Consider the following 17976-nt stretch of genomic DNA (forward strand, 5'->3'; position numbering starts at 1 on the left):
ATATGTTACAAGTATCCCAGGTATTGCAATCCATATGTAGGAAAAAGGTCATGCAGATTGAAACGGTCTGTAGTGTATGCACAGGTTATCTGCAATGGGTTAGGTACCAGCGACCTAGTCTGTTTGTCTAAACAAAATGCATAGAATAAATTCTAAAGCTCCCTGATAGAAGACAATGGTAAACTGGGAGAATAACAGATGGTGTCAAGGTTGATACCATTAGTTGCCTAGGTCCTTGGATGCGCCAGAGTACCTGGTACTCACAATGGTTCTTCCTGGTGAATAGGGTCCAGTAGGAAAACACATTTCACCCATCCATCGGGCTTGTTGACTTGTGCACAAATGGAAGTGAACAAGCCCGATGGACTGGTGAAACGCGTTTTCTCCCGGGGGTCAAAAGATGTAAGGGTCCCCCATATTTTTTAAACCAGCACCGGACTCCACTAGCCAGGGAGATAATGCCACAGCCGGGGGACACATTTATGTAGGTCCCAGTGACCGTGGCATTACCCCCCCAACTTGTCACCCTTGGCTGGGGATTCCCCCCCCCCTCCCCGGCTTCCCTATCCACCCCCCTTCCCAATGTAGACCGCTGGGACCTGGGAGAGACACTGCTGTCACTCTCCCCAGCGCAGCACACATGGTGTGTGCTGCACTGGGGAGAGGCAGCTGCAGCAGTGTCCTCTGTCCCTGCATGACGTGCATTGGGGGGGAGCGATCCCCCTTCCACTCTCTGATACCCACCCGGGGCCCCCCCAGTGCCGCAGTAGCACAGAAAACTTTAAAAAATATATTTCCAAAGGAGGGTGGCTGGCCACACCTCCCTGCATTGGCCATGCCCCCTCTGATTACCTGGGCCCGGCTCACCTGTTGGCACCCCTGGTGAAGCAATATCAGACTGGAACAGATGGTGTGGTGACTGTATTGTCAAACTGGAACTAATGGTGACTATGGTAGTGTAGGTTGTAGAAGGCTCAGAGTGAATGCAGGTACTGTGCAGTAACTGGAGACCCGGAGGAGCACAGCTTCAAAGCTCACACACAGAGCACTGGCAACCTTAGCATTGGGGAGCAGGAAGCTTTATACCCCTGGGTATCACAGGATTGGCTGGGAACATCAGCTGATACTGAGGCTGCAAGGAATTGGTTAGACACTGGTCAGCAGACACTGAGAAACTTGCGTTGTCCATGCCGCCAGACCAGTGGGAGCATTACCACGTGGGATGCCACTGCAGCACCCCAAGCTCGCCATACTGCATGCCTGTGTACCACGCACAAGACACACAGCCACATCTGTGGAGAACAACGCGGCCACCAGAGTATGCCAGCGTGCCTCACTAGCAGTGGACAGGTAAGAAATGGGGCCCAGTCCTAGCAGCATTGACACCAAGCACTTCAGCCACAGAAGTGGCAGTCCATGTCACTGAAGTGCTAGGTTAGTTGACCTGTGTTAAACTATGTAATTTTTTATTTTTTTAAAAGGACTATTTTGCAGCAACTAAGGAGAGAAAAGGCCATAACAGAACACCAGAATGTTTGTTTGTTTGATTGATTGAATTATTAATTAAAATCAACATGTGTGAGGCCTCAGTCGAAAGCTGTAGGATTTTCTAGCAACTGAAATAAAACACAATAAAAGTCCAATGTTCAATGCTGTCCCCAATGCCCCCTCGAACTCCACTCCTCCTCTTCCACCTCCATCACATGCCTGGATAAATAGTGATCCGTGATCCTCCTGGCATCTCTTACCAGTGCTACCCAGCTTACAGCTTCCGAGGACGCTCAGGTTTCACACTGCAAGGTGAATGAAGGATTCTCAGTGCACAGACAGCACCAGATATCAGGGCACCCCTGCAATGGTCCATGGAGTGATAGGGATGCCGTCTAATATTGGAGACAACTGATCAAAGCGCTTTGTGAAGGTATTGGGTCTTAGAGAGACTGAGTTTTACCAGTGTGCAGTGCTATACAACCATTTGAATCAGAACAGTTTTTATTATTACATTTGTCCGTTAATGCTAACGGAGGTAAAAATAAGAATTTACTCACCGGTAATTCTATTTCTCGTAGTCCGTAGTGGATGCTGGGTACTCCGTAAGGACCATGGGGAATAGACGGGCTCCGCAGGAGACTGGGCACTCTAAAAGAAAGATTAGGTACTATCTGGTGTGCACTGGCTCCTCCCTCTATGCCCCTCCTCCAGACCTCAGTTAGGGAAACTGTGCCCGGAAGAGCTGACACTACAAGGAAAGGATTTGGAATCCAGGGTAAGACTCATACCAGCCACACCAATCACACCGTACAACTCGTGATAACTATACCCTGTTAACAGTATGAATAACAACTGAGCCTCACTGAACAGATGGCTCATAACAATAACCCTTTAGTTAAGCAATAACTATATACAAGTATTGCAGAAAATCCGCACTTGGGACGGGCTCCCAGCATCCACTACGGACTACGAGAAATAGAATTACCGGTGAGTAAATTCTTATTTTCTCTGACGTCCTAGTGGATGCTGGGTACTCCGTAAGGACCATGGGGATTATACCAAAGCTCCCAAACGGGCGGGAGAGTGCGTATGACTCTGCAGCACCGCATGAGCAAACTCAAGGTCCTCCTCAGCCAGGGTATCAAACTTGTAGAATTTTGCAAATGTGTTTGACCCCGACCAGGTAGCAGCTCGGCAAAGTTGTAATGCCGAGACCCCTTGGGCAGCCGCCCAAGAAGAGCCCCCTTCCTCGTGGAATGGGCTTTTACTGATTTAGGATGCGGCAGTCCAGCCGCAGAATGTGCAAGTTGAATCGTGCTACAGATCCAGCGAGCAATAGTCTGCTTAGAAGCAGGAGCACCCAGCTTGTTGGGTGCATGCAGGATAAACAGCGAGTCAGTATTTCTGACTCTAGCCGTCCTGGAAACATAGATTTACAGGGCCCCGACTACGTCCAGCAACTTGGAATCCTCCAAGTCCCGAGTAGCCGCAGGCACCACAATAGGTTGGTTCAAATGAAACGCTGATACCACCTTAGGGAGAAATTGGGGACGAATCCTCAAATCTGCCCTGTCCATATGGAAGATCAGATAAGGGCTTTTACATGACAAAGCCGCCAATTCTGACACACGCCTTGCCGAAGCCAAGGCCAAAAACATAACCACTTTCCACGTGAGATACTTCAACTCCACGGTCTGAAGTGGCTCAAAACAATATGATTTTAGGAAATCCAACACTACGTTGAGATCCCCAGGTGCCACTGGAGGCACAAAAGGGGCTGAATATACAGCACTCCCTTAACAACGTCTGAACTTCAGGCAGCGTCTTTCCTCACCTTTTACAGCGTAGGAATCACTTCATCTGGAACGCCCTTTTCCGTTAGGATCCGGCGTTCAACTGCCAAGCCTTCAAACGCAGCCGCGGTAAGTCTTGGAACAGACAGGGCCCCTGCAGTAGCAGGTCCTGTCTGAGAGACAGAGGCCATGGGTCCTCCGAGATCATTTCTTGTAGTTCTGGGTACCAAGTTCTTCTTGGCCAATCCGGAACTACGAGTATAGTTCTTACTCCTCTCTTACTTACTATCCTCAGTACCTTGGGTATGAGAGGAAGAGGAGGGAACACATAAACCGACTGGTACACCCACAGTGTCACTAGTGCGTCCACAGCTATCGCCTGAGGGTCTCTTGACCTGGCGCAATACTTTTTTAGCTTTTTGTTGAGGTGGGACGCCATCATGTCCACCTGTGGCCGTTCCCAACGGTTCACAATCTGCGTGAAGACTTCTGGATGAAGTCCCCACTCTCCCGGGTGGAGGTCGTGCCTGCTGAGGAAGTCTGCTTCCTAGTTTTCCACACCCGGAATGAACACTGCTGACAGTGTTAGCACGTGATACTCCGCCCATCGGAGAATCTTTGTGGCTACTGCCAACGCCATCCTGCTTCTTGTGCCGCCTTGTCGGTTTACATGGGCGACAGCCGTGATGTTGTCTGACTGAATCAGCACCGGCTGGTTTTGAAGCAGGGGTTCTGCTTGACTTAGGGCATTGAAAATGGCCCTTAGGTCCAGAATATTCATGTGTAGGGAAGTCTCCTGACTCGACCGTTGTCCTTGGAAGTTTCTTCCCTGAGTGACTGCTCCCCAACCTCGGAGGCTTGCATCCGTGGTCACCAGGACCCCGTCCTGAATGCCGAATCTGCGGCCCTCGAGAAGATGAGCACTCTGCAGCCACCACAGCAGAGACACCCTGGCCCTCGGGGACAGGGTGATCAGCCGATGCATCTGCGATGCGATCCTCACTTGTCTAACAGGTCCCACTGAAAATTCCTTGCATGGAACCTGCCGAAGGGAATTGCTTCGTAAGAAGCTACCATCTTTTCCAGGACTCGCGTGCAATGATGCACCAACACCTGTTTTGGTTTCAGGAGGTCTCTGACCAGAGATGACAACTCCTTGGCCTTCTCCTCCGGGAGAAACACCTTCTTCTGTTCTATGTCCAGAAACATGCCCAATATCAGCAGACGCGTCGTAGGAACCCGCTGCGACTTTGAGATATTCAGAATCCAGCCGTGCTGTTGTAGCACTTCCTGAGATAGTGCTACTCCGATCAACGACTGCTCCTTGGACCTCGCCTTTATAAGGAGATCGTCCAAGTACGGGATAATTATAACTCCCTTCTTTCGAAGGAGTATCATCATTTTGGCCATTACCTTGGAACACACCCTCGGTGCCGTGGACAGACCAAACGGCAACGTCTGGAATTGGTAATGGCAGTTCTGTACCACAACCCTGAGGTACTCCTGGTGAGGTGGGTAAATGGAGACATGAAGGTAAGCATCCATGATGTCCAGTGACACCATAATATCCCCCTCTTCCAGGCTTGCAATAACCGCCCTGAGCGATTCTATTTTGAACTTGAACTTCCTTATATAAGTGTTCAAGGATTTCAATTTTAGAATGGGTCTCACCGAACCGTCTGGTTTCGGTATCACAAACATTGTGGAATAGTAACCTCGTTCCTGTTGAAGGAGAGGAACTTTGATTATCACCTGCTGGAGGTACAGCTTGTGAATTGCCGCCAGTACTACCTACCTTTCCTTGGGAGTAGCAGGCAAGGCTGATTTGAGGTAACGGCGAGGGGGAGACGTCTCGAACTCCAGCTTGTATCCCTGAGATACCTGTAGAGCCCAGAGATCCACCTGTGAGCGAACCCACTGGTCGCTGAAGTTCCGGAGACGGGCCCCCACCGCACCTGGCTCCACCTGTGGAGCCCCAGCGTCATGCGGTGGACTTAGTGGAAGAAGGGGAGGATATTTGTTCCTGGGAACTGGCTGTCTGGTGGAGCTTTTTCCCTCTACCCCTGCCTCTGGGCAGAAAGGACGCGCCTTTGACCCGCTTGCCTTTCTGAGGCCGAAAGGACTGTACTTGATAATACGGTGCTTTCTTAGGCTGTGAGGGGACCTGAGGTAAAAAAGTCGACGTCCCAGCTGTTGCTGTGGACACGAGGTCCGAGAGACCGTCCCCAAACAATTCATCACCCTTATAAGGCAAAACTTCCATGTGCCTTTTAGAATCAGCATCACCTGTCCACTGCCGAGTCCATAATACTCTCCTGGCAGAAATGGACATTGCATTAATTCTAGATGCCAGCCGGCAAATGTCCCTCTGTGCATCTCTCATATATAAGACTACGTCTTTAATATGCTCTATAGTTAGCAAAATAGTATCTCTGTCAAGGGAATCAATGTTATCTGACAGGGAATCAGACCATGCTGCTGCAGCACTACACATCCATGCTGAAGCAATAGCCGGTCTCAGTATAGTACCTGAGTGTGTATACACAGACTTCAGGATAGCCTCCTGCTTTCTATCTGCAGGCTCCTTTAAGGCGGCCGTATCCTGAGACGGCAGTGCCACCTTTTTTGATAAGCGTGTGAGCGCTTTGTCCACCTTAGGGGATGTCTCCCAGCGTGACCTATCCGTTGGCGGGAAAGGGTACGCCATTAGTAATCGCTTAGAAATTACTAGTTTCTTATCTGGAGAACCCCACGCTTCTTCACACAATTCGTTTAACTCATCAGATGGGGGAAAAGTCACTGGCTGCTTTTTCTCCCCAAACATAATACCCTTTTTTGTGGTAACCGGGTTAATGTCAGAAATGTGCAACACATTTTTCATTGCCGTAATCATACATCGGATGGCCCTAGTGGATTGTATATTTGTCTCATCCTCGTCGACACTGGAGTCAGACTCCGTGTCGACATCTGTGTCAGCCATCTGAGGTAGCGGGCGTTTTTGAGCCCCTGACGGCCTCTGAGATGCCTGGGCAGGCGCGGGCTGAGATGCCGGCTGTCCCAAAGCTGCGTCATCTAACCTTTTATGTAAGGAGTTGACACTGTCGGTTAATACCTTCCACATATCCATCCACTCAGGTGTCGGCCCCGCAGGGGGCGACATCACACTTATCGGCACCTGCTCCGCCTCCACGTAAGCGTCCTCATCAAACATGTCGACACAGCCGTACCGACACACCGCACACACACACAGGGAATGCTCTGACTGAGGACAGGACCCCACAAAGTCCTTTGGGGAGACAGAGAGAGAGTATGCCAGCACACACCACAGCGCTATATAATCAGGGATGTACACTAACACAAAGTGATTTTTCCCTATAGCTGCTTCACATATACAATTTGCGCCTAAATTTAGTGCCCCCCCTCTCTTTTTTACCCTTTGAGCCTGGAAACTGCAGGGGAGAGCCTGGGGAGCTGTCTTCCAGCGGAGCTGTGAAGAGGAAATGGCGCCAGTGTGCTGAGGGAGATAGCCCCGCCCCCTTCTCGGCGGACTTCTCCCGCTCTTATATTTATATTATGGCGGGGGATTTTGCACATATATAGCTTATTGGACTATATTATGTGCTTTTTGCCATAGAAGGTACTCTAATTGCAGCCCAGGGCGCCCCCCCCCCAGCGCCCTGCACCCATCAGTGACCGGAGTGTGTGGTGTGCATAGGGAGCAATGGCGCACAGCTGTAGTGCTGTGCGCTACCTTAATGAAGACCGAAGTCTTCAGCCGCCGATTTTCAGGATGTTCTTCTTGCTTCTGGCTCTGCAAGGGGGACGGCGGCGCGGCTCCGGGACCGGACGATCGTGGACGGGCCCAGTGTTCGATCCCTCTGGAGCTAATGGTGTCCAGTAGCCTTAGAAGCCCAAGCTAGCTGCAAGCAGGTAGGTTCGCTTCTCTCCCCTCAGTCCCTCGTAGCAGTGAGTCTGTTGCCAGCAGATCTCACTGAAAATAAAAAACCTAACAAATACTTTCTTTACTAGAAGCTCAGGAGAGCCCCTAGTGTGCAACCAGCTCGGGCCGGGCACAGATTCTAACTGAGGTCTGGAGGAGGGGCATAGAGGGAGGAGCCAGTGCACACCAGATAGTACCTAATCTTTCTTTTAGAGTGCCCAGTCTCCTGCGGAGCCCGTCTATTCCCCATGGTCCTTACGGAGTACCCAGCATCCACTAGGACGTCAGAGAAAATACATGCCCCAGTGACTCTAACTCTCTCTGCAAATGTTATATCTTTTCCCCCCTGCAGTGCACATGGTTTTGCCCAATTGCTAACAAACTTGCTGCTGCGATCAACTCAGAATTACCCCCATGGTTTTGCCCAACTGCTAACAAATTTGCTGCTGCGATCAACTCTGAATTACTCCCATGGTTCACTATCAGTTTCAATAACATACACTGGATTCAACTAATCTATAACGCTCCAGTTTTTGTTATTTTTTATAGATTTTGTGAGGGGTCAAAGCTGAGTGGAAATTACTGGAAATTAATGCTATAGAGCAGTGATATTCAACCTTTTTTTGCTCCCCACATAAATCATGTTGCGTCTACATAAATCAATCACATTGCTCCCCACATAAATCCTATTGCTCCCCACATTATTTATTCACATTGTTCCTACCATAAGTCCATATAAATCCTTATTCTTTCCACATAAATCCTATTGAAATCCTATTGTTCCCCACAGGAGAAATAAAATAACAAATATTAGCCCCTACCTGTCAGCTGTCCTCCTCCCTGTCCCTCAGTGGCGGGGGCTGTTTATAGTGGAGTGCTGCAAATTCTGAGCAGCGGGCGGTCGGGCAGGTGTGGATGTGGGTGGGCAACGAAAGCTGTGGATGCAGGCGGGAACTGGAAGATGTGTATGCAGGCTGGTGGGCTGGCTGGGTGGTGAGACGCAGCGGCCGTGACCTATGATATCACATCGGCGCGTCTTCAAGGCATAGGTCACGGCCGAAGCTGCTCTGGCTCCGCGGCACACCTTGTAACTGGTCACGGCACACTAGTGTGCCACGGCACACTGGTTGAAAAAGCCTGCTATAGAGGTTAATAATACTGTAGGAACAAAAACAGGCCCAAATTATGCAATGTTTTTATATATTTTTGCAAAAATACAGATCCAAAACCAAAACAAGTGAGGGTGATTTTGGGAAAACCAAAACCCGCCGATGAATTAGAACAAAAACCAAAACACACACATCTCTACTCTTAACCAATCAGCCCTAAGATGCAGGAAACCACGTAAGAAATGTAATTCTCCGGGAAGCGCTGTATGTAAAGTATGTACACACAGTGCTTGCTTGTCTGTGGGATCAGAATCAGAATCAGCTTTATTAGACAGGTGTACTCACATACACTAGGAATTTTTTGCGGTACAGTGCATTGCCAAGTAGCAACATGAAGGGGGAATACATACTGTAGCATAAGAAGGGGGGGAAAAACGTAGCATACATTACAAACATTACACGTATGAGTTCATCCTGCCCCCTCACTATCCTGACGGTTGGCATACCGACCAACAGGGACTATTCCCACTCGTGGGTGTCCACGACGCCCATAGAGTGGGAATAGAACCTGTGGCGACTGCACCAATCCCGCAGCGTGGCGAGCGCAGCGAGCCCGCAAGGGGCTTGCTGCACTCGCCCCCCACCGGGATTCCGCTGCCGGGGTCCTGGCATCGGTATGCTGACTGCCAGTCAGCCATACCACACCCGAGTTCATACTGCACATTGCAACTGTATGATAGACTCGACATGTTAGACATATTATACGTTAGACTTTTTAGATATTATTCAGCTGGTGGACATCTAATGGGAAGAAGCTTTCAATGGATCTGGTCGACTTTGCAGGAATGGACTTGTAGCTTCTGCCTGATGAAAGCTGTTCAGTTTGTGACCTGGGTGCTGCATATCTGCCACGATTTTCTCCGCTCGCTACCTGACCCTTGACTGGCATAATTCCTGGACGGGAGGGAGGTCAGCCCCAACAATCTTTTCAGCTGTCCTCACCACCCTTTGCAGCCTCCGTCTGTCACTCTCATTGGCTGCTCCATACCAGACTGTGATCAAGGAACATAGGACCGATTCTACGATCACTGTGTAGAAGATGAGCAGCAGCTTCTGCGGAATGATGAATTTCCTGAGTTGCCTCAGAAAGAACATCCGCTGCTGGGCCTTCTTTACGCCAGTGCTTATGTTGGGTCCCCATTTGAGGTCTCGAGAAATTTTTGACCCCAGTAATTTGAAGGAGTCGACCCCTGAAACCACGCTGTCGGCTATTATGAGTGGTTGCATGGCACTGGGTTTCCTTCTGCAGTCCACCACCATCTCAACTGTGGGGAGGGGACCTGACCAGCATCATGAAGTAGGTATGTAGTGTGAGTGCGCATGAGTGGCTAATAAAGGGTCAACATTTGGTAAGTGAGCTTTGGCGTAACTACTGTACCATGGGTGCAGGGGATTCAGCTGCTATGGGGCCGAGTTGTCTCTAGGGCTCGCCGTTCCCCCAGCACCCAGTCAAGCACAGATTCTGCACGCCACCCTGAGCCACCCATCAGCCCAGGGCCATAAGTAGGGCTGTGCGGCCAGTGCCCCAACTCAAAATGCTCACCCGCCTCTGCAATAACTATAGTCGCCAGGTGCCTTCATCTCTCAGTCCGAATAGAGGATAGCTGCTGGCTCCCACACAGTGTGCAGAGATGTCATGACATCTCCCACAGTGCAGTACCAGTAGCCGGCCATGCAGGAAACTGCCTGCACTGTGGTGCTTCCCTAGGTAGTGTAGTGGGCAAACTGGGCAACGAGATGATGCTACCCACTGATCCTAATGAAGAGGACCCCCTGGCTAGTCTCCCCTCAGATGGACAGAAGATGAAGAGATCTGAAGAAAAGGCCTCCAGAGAAGTAGTCAAGTTAAAATGAGCCAGGATGGAGATGCTGAGACAGCACCAGCTTCCTCCTGACTGGAGACTCAGCCCACAACCAAGCCATGATGTACTGGATTGGGGGGCACCACAACAGTCTGAGTACCCCAAAACACAGCTCATTCCCATTCTGTCAATGAAGGAAAATTATTTATATAATTTATCTCACACCCAGATTCCACCATTGTACTGCATGGAATATTCTCATTTATGGGGACGCTGGTCAGTATGCAGGGCAGATTTGGGCGCAATGTATACTGGTTAGATGGGGACGCACCATTCAGCGGGGCCAATGTCATCACCAGGCGCATGCTGCCCACCAAGAAGAACACAGGGGCCAGGGGGGATGCAGAGGTCACAGAGGGGTGCAGTAGAGGACATAGGGGTTCAGAGGAGCACATACCAGTTCAGATGATCATAGAGGGTGCATGGGAACACAGATGGATACAGAGGAGCATAGGGGGGTGTACAGCAGTGCAGAGGAGCAAACGAGGGTGCAGAGAAGCACAAAGGGATGCTAAGCAGTACAGAGGGATGTAGTGGAGCACAGAGTGGTGTAGAGCAGTATACTGAAGCATTTCACTAATATCCATTGTCAAGCTTGTTCTGTATTTTGTGCTGTATTGCAAATGTAAAGCACTTTGAGTCATATTAGGAGAAAAGTGCTATATGAATAACATTATTATTATTATTATTATTATTAATAAGGGATGTAGAGGAGCAGAGTGGCGCAGAGCAGCAAACAGGGAAGCAGAAGAGTATAGAAGAGTACAGAGAATTACAAAGGGATGGAAAGCGCCATGGGGGTGCAGAGCAGCACAGAGTGGTGTAGCGCATAGAAGGACTGAGCCTGCAGTGCTGGTGCTCGGTATGCCTTTTTCTCCATGTTGGGGTAAATGTGTGTTTTATTTACCTCCCAGTGACAATGGGGGGGGGGGGGGGGGGGGGAGGCCTTTCAAGATTTTGCTATGGGGCCCACAAATTTCGATTTACTCCCCTGAGCTTTGTCTTTTTTTTTATATTTCCCTTAGAGTGGGGGTACAGGTGTCAGCAGCCCATTACTGTCCGGGCATCCTGGTACTTACGTTTCTGCAAGTGCCAGGATGCCAGGACAGGCTTGCTGGGACCTGTAGTCTCATTGTAAAGAACAATATTATTTCTACTTTCACACTATGAACCCCACACCTACCGCCACCAGGGGTATGGACCATGCCCCGGGCTTCGCTCCAGGCCCGGGATATACGTATACCCTGGAGGAAATACCTCTTTATTGGGGTGGTCCCCACTTCCTGAGGAAGCTCAAGCTTGGAGTGATCAGTTTGAGGCGGGATAATGTGATTATAGGTGGACCTAGTGATGTGTGTCTCTCTGCTATGGAAATAACCCCTAGCTGGTTGAGCCCGGTGCTGGTGGCTGGAAATGGTATCTGGGCTCTAGGTTGACCATATAAAGATCGTCATTAGGTCGACCACTAATTGTTGACATGCATTTGGTCGACATGGTCAAAATGTCGACATGGACAATAGGTCGACATGTAAAAGGTCAACAGTGCTTATAATCGACAGGCACAAAAAGGTTGACAGGTGCAAACAGAATATATATGTTTTACCAGCGGCCGGGATCCTTGCTGTCAGGATCTTGACAGGGGGATCCCATCCACCAGTATGCCGGCAGCAGGGCGAGCACTAGAAAGCCTCTTGCGGGCTTGCTGTGTTCGTCATGCTGCGGGCACAGTGGCTTGCTGCACTCGCCACAGGTTATTTTCTCCCTCTGTGGGTGTCGTGGACACCCACAGAGGGAGAAAAGCCGTCATCGGCATTGTGACCGCCGGGATCCTGAAAGGCGGTCTAGTGATGGCCTCCTGTGCAAATGGTTGACACACATATGGTCGACAGTTTTTTATATGGTTTTAGCATTTTGATCAACTTTTTCATACTTTACCATCCACGTGGACTGCAACTGAGAATAGCAACCTGCAAGCAAAGCAAGCCATGCAGAGATGTAGTACACTAATTGGAGTTCCATGTGCTTTGACGATGAAAAAACTCCAAAACAAATTTAAAATGTTGTGTTGACCTTATTTCATGTCAACCTTTTCATGTTGACCTTTTACCCGTCATCATATCCTAAGATCTACTTATTATCATGTCGACCTTTTCACGTCTCAACCTTTTGACCCTGTCATGCATGTTGACCATTAGTGGTCGACCTAATTACTGTAGACCTTTTTCAAGTAGGACCCTGAGGACCCCACACAATTGAATCATGCCAATTGGAAATACAGTGGGTTTAAAGGCAACACCATATGATTTTAATATCAATCTATTCCTGAAACCTTAATAAATCAACCTGATATATGCAAACTGTGGTTTCCAGCTGTTGCAAAACTACACACCCCAGCCAGTCTTCTTGGTCCATAACAGTTGAAGACAGGGTGCATAAAGCTAGATTAAAGATGGTATTAATTGTGAAGTTACTTCTATAGTGTACAGCAGTGGTTCTCAAACTGGGTTCCCTGGCACCCTTTGGTGCCTCTGGACACTTGCAGGCTGCTTCAGACTGGCTGACCGGGGAACCGCTTCCAGTCCATTCATGCTGAAAGGATGTGAATGTGGTAAGTATATACACCGGGCGCTGGAGTGTTTTTCAATAAAAAAAGTTTTAATACATAAAAAAAAGTTAAAAATTACATCACAGTAGAAGCATGGAAAATGGTTCTTTTGAGAAAAAGAAGGTGGTGGTAGTGGATCCTCCCTTAAATAACTCATACCACAGGATGTCACCACCACATAATAAGTACATCCTGTGGTACAAGTTATTTAAAGGAGGATCCACTACCGCCTTCTTTTTCTCAAAATAATCTTTTTCCATGCTTCTACTGTGATGTAATTTTTACATTATTTCTCTGACGTCCTAGTGGATGCTGGGGACTCCGTCAGGACCATGGGGAATAGCGGCTCCGCAGGAGACAGGGCACAAAATTTAAAAGTTTGACCACTAGGTGGTGTGCACTGGCTCCTCCCCCCATGACCCTCCTCCAAGCCTCAGTTAGGTTTTTGTGCCCGTCCGAGCAGGGTGCAATCTAGGTGGCTCTCATAAAGAGCTGCTTAGAGTAAAAGTTTTGATAGTTTTATTATTTTCAGCGAGTCCTGCTGGCAACAGGCTCACTGCAACGAGGGACCTAGGGGAGAAGAAGTGAACTCACCTGCGTGCAGGATGGATTTGCTTCTTAGGCTACTGGACACTAGCTCCAGAGGGACGATCACAGGTACAGCCTGGATGGGTCACCGGAGCCGCGCCGCCGACCCCCTTGCAGATGCCGAAGTAAGAAGAGGTCCAGAAACGGCGGCTGAAGGCTTTTCAGTCTTCATGAGGTAGCGCACAGCACTGCAGCTGTGCGCCATTGCGCTCAGGCACACTTCACACCGGCGGTCACTGAGGGTGCAGGGCGCTGGGGGGGGCGCCCTGGGCAGCAATGTTAATACCTTTCTGGCTAAAAAGAATACATCACATATAGTCCATGAGGCTATATGGATGTATTTCACCCCTGCCAGGTCTCAGAAAAACCGGGAGCTCCGCTGCTAGGAAGGCTCCCAGGCTCTCCCCTGCACTGCACTACAGAAACAGGGTAAAAAACAGAGAGGGGGGGCATTTTTTGGCGATATTATATATATTTAAGCAGCTATAAGGAAACAACACTTATATAAGGTTGTTCCTATATAATTATAGCGCTTTGGTGTGTGCTGGCAAACTCTCCCTCTGTCTCCCCAAAGGGCTAGTGGAGTCCTGTCTTCTATCAGAGCATTCCCTGTGTGTCTGCTGTGTGTCGGTACGTGTGTGTCGACATGTATGAGGACGATGTTGGTGTGGAGGCGGAGCAATTGCCGGTAATGGTGATGTCACCCCCTAGGGAGTCGACTCCGAAATGGATGGCTTTGTTTATGGAATTACGTGATAATGTTAGCACGCTGCAAAAGTCGGTTGACGACATGAGACGACCGGCAAACCAGTTAGTACCTGTACAGGCGTCTCAAACACCGTCAGGGGCTGTAAAACGCCCTTTGCCTCAGTCGGTCGACACAGACCCAGACACGGACACCGAATCTAGTGTCGACGGTGAAGAAACGAACGTATTTTCCAGTAGGGCCACACGTTATATGATCACGGCAATGAAGGAGGCTTTGCATATCTCTGATACTGCAAGTACCACAAAAAGGGGTATTATGTGGGGTCTGAAAAAACTACCTGTAGTTTTTCCTGAATCAGAGGAATTGAATGACGTGTGTGATGAAGCGTGGGTTACCCCTGATAAAAAACTGCTAATTTCAAAGAAGTTATTGGCGTTATACCCTTTCCCGCCAGAGGTTAGGGCGCGCTGGGAAACACCCCCTAGGGTGGACAAGGCGCTCACACGTTTATCCAAACAAGTGGCATTACCGTCTCCTGATACGGCCGCCCTCAAGGATCCAGCTGATAGGAGGCTGGAAAATACTCTAAAAAGTATATACACACATACTGGTGTTATACTGCGACCAGCAATCGCCTCAGCCTGGATGTGCAGTGCTGGGGTGGCTTGGTCGGATTCCCTGACTGAAAATATTGATACCCTGGATAGGGACAGTATTTTATTGACTATAGAGCAATTAAAGGATGCATTCCTTTATATGCGAGATGCACAGAGGGATATCTGCACTCTGGCATCAAGAGTAAGTGCGATGTCCATATCTGCCAGAAGAAGTCTATGGACACGACAGTGGTCAGGCGATGCGGATTCCAAATGGCATATGGAAGTATTGCCGTATAAAGGGGAGGAATTATTTGGGGTCGGTCTATCGGATTTGGTAGCCACGGCAACAGCCGGGAAGTCCACCTTTTTACCTCAAGTCCCCTCCCAGCAGAAAAAGACGCAGTCTTTTCAGCCGCAGTCCTTTCGTTCCTATAAGAACAAGCGAGCAAAAGGACATTCATATTTGCCCCGAGGCAAAGGAAAGGGTAAGAGACTGCAGCAAGCAGCCCCTTCCCAGGAGCAGAAGTCCTCCCCGGCTTCTGCAAAGGCCTCAGCATGACGCTGGGACCTTACAAGCGGACTCAGGGGTGGTGGGGGGTCGCCTCAAGAATTTCAGCGCACAGTGGGCTCACTCGCAGGTGGACCCCTGGATCCTGCAGGTAGTATCTCAGGGTTACAGGTTGGAATTCGAGAAGTCTCCCCCTCGCCGGTTCCTAAAATCTGCTTTGCCAACGTCTCCCTCAGACAGGGCGACGGTATTGGAAGCCATTCACAAGCTGTATTCTCAGCAGGTGATAATCAAGGTACCCTTTCTACAACAGGGAAAGGGGTATTACTCCACGCTATTTGTGGTACCGAAGCCGGACGGCTCGGTAAGACCTATTCTAAATCTGAAATCTCTGAACCTGTACATAAAAAAATTCAAGTTCAAGATGGAGTCACTCAGAGCAGTGATAGCGAATCTGGAAGAAGGGGATTTTATGGTGTCCTTGGACATCAAGGATGCTTACCTTCATGTCCCAATTAGCCCTTCACACCAAGGGTACCTCAGGTTCGTGGTACAAAACTGTCATTATCAGTTTCAGACGCTGCCGTTTGGATTGTCCACGGCACCCAGGGTCTTTACCAAGGTAATGGCCGAAATGATGATCCTTCTTCGAAGAGAAGGCGTATTAATTATCCCTTACTTGGACGATCTCCTGATAAGGGCAAGATCCAGAGAACAGCTGGAGGTCGGAGTAGCACTAACTCAAGTAGTGCTCCAACAGCACGGGTGGATTCTGAATTTTCCAAAATCCCAACTGATCCCGACGACACGTCTGCTGTTCCTAGGGATGATTCTGGACACTGTTCAGAAAAAGGTATTTCTTCCGGAGGAGAAAGCCAGGGAGTTATCCGAACTCGTCAGGAACCTCCTAAAACCAGGGACAGTGTCTGTGCATCAATGCACAAGAGTCCTGGGAAAAATGGTGGCTTCTTACGAAGCGATTCCATTCGGCAGATTCCATGCACGAATTTTTCAGTGGGATCTGCTAGACAAATGGTCCGGATCGCATCTGCAGATGCATCAGCGGATAAAATTGTCGACAAGGACAAGGGTCTCTCTGCTATGGTGGTTGCAGAGTGCTCATCTGTTAGAGGGCCGCAGATTCGGCATACAGAACTGGGTCCTAGTGACCACGGATGCCAGCCTGAGAGGCTGGGGAGCGGTCACACAAGGAAGAAACTTCCAGGGCGTGTGGTCAAGCCTGGAAACGTCTCTTCACATAAATATACTGGAACTAAGAGCAATCTACAATGCTCTAAGCCTGGCAAAACCTCTGCTTCAGGGTCAGCCGGTGTTGATCCAGTCGGACAACATCACGGCAGTCGCCCACGTAAACAGACAGGGCGGCACAAGAAGCAGGAGGGCAATGGCAGAAGCTGCAAGGATTCTTCGCTGGGCGGAAAATCATGTGATAGCACTGTCAGCAGTGTTCATCCCGGGAGTGGACAACTGGGAAGCAGACTTCCTCAGCAGACACGATCTTCACCCGGGAGAGTGGGGACTTCATCCAGAAGTCTTCCACATGATTGTAGTCCATTGGGAAAGACCAATGGTGGACATGATGGCGTCCCGCCTCAACAAAAAACTGGACAGGTATTGCGCCAGGTCAAGAGACCCTCAGGCAATAGCTGTGGACGCTCTGGTAACACCATGGGTGTACCAGTCAGTGTATGTGTTCCCTCCTCTGCCTCTCATACCCAAGGTACTGAGAATTATACGGCAAAGGGGAGTAAGAACGATACTAGTGGCTCCGGACTGGCCAAGAAGGACTTGGTACCCGGAACTTCAGGAGATGCTCACGGAAGATCCGTGGCCTCTACCTCTAAGAAGGGATCTGCTTCAGCAGGGACCGTGTCTATTCCAAGACTTACCGCGGCTGCGTTTGACGGCATGGCGGTTGAACGCCGGATCCTAAGGGAAAAAGGCATTCCGGAAGAGGTCATCCCTACCCTGGTCAAAGCCAGGAAGGAGGTGACTGCACAACATTATCACCGCATTTGGAGAAAATATGTTGCATGGTGTGAGGCCAGGAAGGCCCCGACAGAGGAATTTCAACTGGGTCGATTCCTACATTTCCTGCAAACAGGATTATCTATGGGCCTCAAATTAGGGTCCATTAAGGTTCAAATTTCGCCCTGTCGATTTTCTTCCAGAAAGAATTGGCTTCAGTTCCTGAAGTCCAGACTTTTGTAAAAGGAGTACTACATATACAGCCCCCGGTTGTGCCCCCAGTGGCACCGTGGGATCTCAATGTAGTTTTGGATTTTCTCAAATCCCATTGGTTTGAGCCACTCAAATCGGTAGATTTGAAATATCTTACATGGAAAGTAACCATGCTACTGGCCCTGGCTTCAGCCAGGAGAGTGTCGGAATTGGCGGCTTTATCGTATAAAAGCCCATATCTGATTTTCCATTCGGACAGGGCAGAATTGAGGACGCGTCCTCATTTTCTGCCTAAGGTGGTATCAGCGTTTCACCTGAACCAGCCTATTGTGGTGCCTGCGGCTACTAGCGATTTGGAGGATTCCAAGTTGCTGGACGTTGTCAGAGCATTGAAAATATATATTTCAATCAATGCCCACTCCACAAGGAAGGTGGGCTCATCTTGGGCGGCTGCCCGAGGGGTCTCGGCATTACAACTCTACCGAGCAGCTACGTGGTCAGGGGAGAACA

Source organism: Pseudophryne corroboree, chromosome 3 (genome assembly GCF_028390025.1).
Source record: "Pseudophryne corroboree isolate aPseCor3 chromosome 3, aPseCor3.hap2, whole genome shotgun sequence".
NCBI lineage: Eukaryota > Metazoa > Chordata > Amphibia > Anura > Myobatrachidae > Pseudophryne > Pseudophryne corroboree.